Raw genomic sequence first — 4,721 nt, 5'->3', positions numbered from 1 at the left:
TGTAGTGTGTTGATTTTGGTAGGTACCAATGAAGATTGGGTTCATGAGTAAGTATCAAGTGGGATTGGGCCTTTGTGGTTTAAATGGTTGGGTGCCAATGGAACATTGGACTTTGAGGTGTCAATAAAAGTTGGACTTTGAGGTGCCCTAGGTAAGGCAAGGCTTTCGATTGCAGATGTTTGATTTGCTTTACTTATGTTACCATTCTTGTTTTTTATGTCATATGCATGATATGAGAATATGCCTGATGAATAAGATGATATGCATGTTTATATGCTAGACCAATGCAAACATGGTTAATGCATGAGGGTGATTTATGTAATGACTTGTGAGTTTCCAAAAGTGCTCTTGTGGCGGGTAATGGATGGAAGGATTCTTTTGAATCAAGGTTTCTTGTTTAGGGAAAAGATTATTTGATAGGAGATTGTTCTAGCATGATCTCTCGACACTCATTTTGAACTTGATCATTGCTGATGCGTTGTAGATTTTCCTAAGCACCTTGAGGTATGGAGAAAACTTTCCCCTTTCTAGCTTATCTTGCCCCAGTTGTTGGGTCTTTGAAGAAATTCCCCCCATATGAGTTTTGTATCCATAATATGACCTTGAGACGACTTGCCCCAATATTTGAACCTTGAGGTCGTATGCCCCTAATTAACCGACTCTTGGAGCAATTTACCTCTAATTGAGCGGGTCTTGAAGCAATTTGCCCCAAATTGACTGATTCTTGAGGCAGTTTTCCCCTGACCAACAGAGTCTTTGGAGATTTTCCCCTCATCAATAAAGTCTTGAGGCAGCTTACTCTTGATGTTACATTGTTGAAATATCCTCGATGCTAAATGCTGATTTGCAAATAAAATTATTCCTTCAAAATGGTGATTCTAATGCAATGCTCTGGAAATTTTTGAAATCGAAAGTTGTTATTGAAATGATGTTGAAATGCAGAGTGAAGGGATCACTGGTCATAATGCAATGTCGATTTAGACACTTAAAGTATGGAAATGGTAATGCGCAAGCATGATACCAACGTAGATGATTAACAAATATTTTTGGAGTTAGCTTAACACAATTTTGCTGTAGTATTCTTTCAAAGTAAACCTAGTTCCAATTAGGTCTTTGAAGGAAAATTGCAATCCAAAATGCAGCGGAATTAAAAATTTTCCTTTAGTGATTCTTACGAATGGGCATGATCATTGATAGAAACCGTTACCTCTTGTGGCGATTGAAATTGCAACAACCCGTATAATATATATCTAGAATAATATCATACAAGTGTTAATAATTGGTACTGATCCAACATAAGTGCCTAATGGCAACAATATATATACATGTCCAAACTAAAAACATCAATGAAACATGTTATACAATAGTTCCTAAACAATAAAAAATCTAAGAACTATGTGCAATATCTTCATTGCACACAACTCCACAGTGGAAGATCATGATAAACAACATCCCTTGAAACATCCATAAACAACTTCTCTTAGATTCAGCCTGCAAGGATTACCTGAAAAATAGCGACAATAATGGGATGAGATAATAATCTCAATGAGTTCTCCTATCCTATGGGTCCACTCGGCTCTACAGGGTTCCCACTCGATTCTAACTCAAGTATTCACCTTCCGTTACTTGTGCATCACTCGCACCTTGTAACTAGGACTTGAGTAACAGAGGGATAAACACAATGTATGGAAACTTGTCACTTGAGTTCACATAACTCAACAAATCATTATTCGGATTCACGCAACATCGATCCCCAACCGGACCTACATCTAGGCCAAGGCTTGGTTCACGCATGTCCGTATGATTCGACTTTCACGGTGGATATCAGGTTCCCCTATGGGACTCGAACCCACTTTTAAGAACCATCATTCGTATGGGACTCGAACCCACTTGTAAGAACCATCACTCGTATGGGACTCGAACCCATGTTGAGTATCTTTCACCATATGGGACTCTAACCCACTTAGGTGTCCACCTTTCCTCGATGTCTGTCATGGTTGGGACTCAAACCCAATTGAGGCGCGAATCATTGGTGCCACATCCCCACTTACCGCTTTACCGAATCCCGTGAAGTGGTATGTGCACAATCACAAATAATTCAGAATACGTGATTAATTCTTAATAACCAAAAGGGCTTTCGGAGCAATGCTCCTCACCAAAAATAGGACTTTTGGAACAAATTTTCTTCACCAAAAATATCAAACGATTCTCATGACATCATATCAATTCTCATGGCATCATAACATGATCCATTCTCATACATAAATCACACATGTTCCATACAAGGCATATTGGTTCACTTACCAAGTGAATACTTGTCCACGATACACACCTAGGTACCGTTGCATCCAAGCATCACCGTATACTCATTTCCATAACCTAGATCATCTTTCTAAGTTATTAATCAAGTTATTCTCCTAGGTTTCCTCGCTCATCTTTATAGAGTTTTAATCATATTATTTCACATCCAACAACATCCCATCAATTTATAGCATATACATTAGCACATTAAACATCATACAAGAACACCCATAGTAGCATAATATGTCACAGTAAACCCTAGACATATCCGACTCACAACATGCTCCTCATTTTCTTAGGTTATTCAAGTTGTCACATACAAACAAGTCAAACATAACCCAAGCATACAATTATCACTATCCTTTACCAATAATTCTTTGTTAGCTCATGGTCTCTCATCACCATGCAATATCTCATTGTATGAGCTTTTCAAATCTTTAAGTCTCATATCAGTCGGATTCACGGTTCTTGAATTATGGCAAGAACAAGAACCATATATTCAATCAACAAAAAAAACAACTCATATATATATATATATATATATATATATATATATATATATATATATATATATATATATATATATATATATATATATATATATATATATATATATATATATATATATATATATATATATATATATATATATATATATATATATATATATACATATATACATATATATATATATATATATATATATATATATATATATATATATATATACATACATATATATATATATATATATATATATATATATATATATATATATATATATATATATATATATATATATATATATATATATATATATATATATATATATATATATATATATATCATCACTATACTACCAATAATTGACATATAATCATGTTTTTCATCACTATATGATAGAGCATTGAAAGAGCTTTCCAACGCCTCCGACTGCGTCCAAAACGAATTTATAACACTCAATTAATTCATTAATCTATCTTAATCAAGATTTAGATTAACATTTATTCATATTCAATAACAAAATCATTGGCCTAGTGGTAAGGCTTGTACCATTCTGAGGAGGTCTTAGGTTCAAACCGCATTTGTGACATATTTTTATTCATCAAATAATTAATTCATGTCAATAGAATGATCAAATGAATCAATTGATTGAATGTGAATTTCTCTAAAAATTTTCACTAAATCGATTGGTTCTTCCTTTTTCTTCAAAAATTCACCTGTTAACTCCATTTATACCATCCCTAACCATCTTTAATTCATCCCATCAACCCAACCAACATGAGCATCATGTAAACAAGGAACAACACCTTAATCCATCATAACATAAAATCCATTCATATGGCAACATGAAAGATCACAAACAACATACAACAACAACTACATGGCACCATGGGGGTATAAACACAACAAGTTCATCACAAATCCTAACCCTCAAACATGGATTATTTTTCCCCAAATGCTAAATCTATCTAAGAACTCATCTTAGAGATGAAGATGGTGAAATAGATGTGAAGTTGGTGATGATGATGATGATGAAGATGAGATGATGATGGTGGTGGTTTCCTTCCTCTTCTTCCTCTTCCTCTTTTCCTCTTTCTCTCCTCTTCCCTTTCTTTCTTTTCATTCTGATATCTCTCTTTCTCTCTTACCTACTTCTTCTTATCTTTTTCTCCTTCTTCTCTTATAACATATATATATATATATATATATATATATATATATATATATATATATATATATATATATATATATATATATATATATATATATATATATATATATATATATATATATATATATAGTACATATTATAATATTAGGTAGTAATAAAAATATACCAATCGATATTTTATCTTCCAGTACCAATTGACCACTTATTAATGTTATAAAAAATATCCTCTCTTGCACTTATTAATATTGGTCTGTCTCTTTTATTAATAATTAATCTTTCAGAGTTTACTGGTTACCCTATTGGTCCCAATTAACAACATTTAGAGCACATATGAGCTCTAATTGTTACAACTAATGATAGATAGAGTACATAGGAACTCAATTGGTCTCAATTGACAACTAATTGGGTATTTAAGGGAATTTGGGATATTACAGAAACCTTAGATCACATCTAAGGATTGATAACAAACATTGAATGGTGACAATGCCTCTACTCAGTCCACATGAACGGATTCCTTTAGTCTCAGTACTAGCTGCTACGAATGAAGGTTGAGAGAGAGAGAGAGAGACGAAATTTTATCAAGTGAAATGCTTCTGCACAAGGGTTCTATTTATAGAATCACTTGTGTGGGCTGCAGGCTAAAAAGCCCACTTAAGTGGGTGTGGCCTATATCTTATGGTATACCGAAAATCACTTAAGCACATGGTATCTTACCATATTTCGTATTCTACTTAAGTGCATCGTA

Source organism: Lathyrus oleraceus, chromosome 6 (assembly GCF_024323335.1).
Source record: "Lathyrus oleraceus cultivar Zhongwan6 chromosome 6, CAAS_Psat_ZW6_1.0, whole genome shotgun sequence".
Taxonomy (NCBI): Eukaryota; Viridiplantae; Streptophyta; class Magnoliopsida; order Fabales; family Fabaceae; genus Lathyrus; species Lathyrus oleraceus.
The sequence above is the reverse complement of the archived record's forward strand: the minus strand, read 5'-3'. Positions refer to the sequence as shown.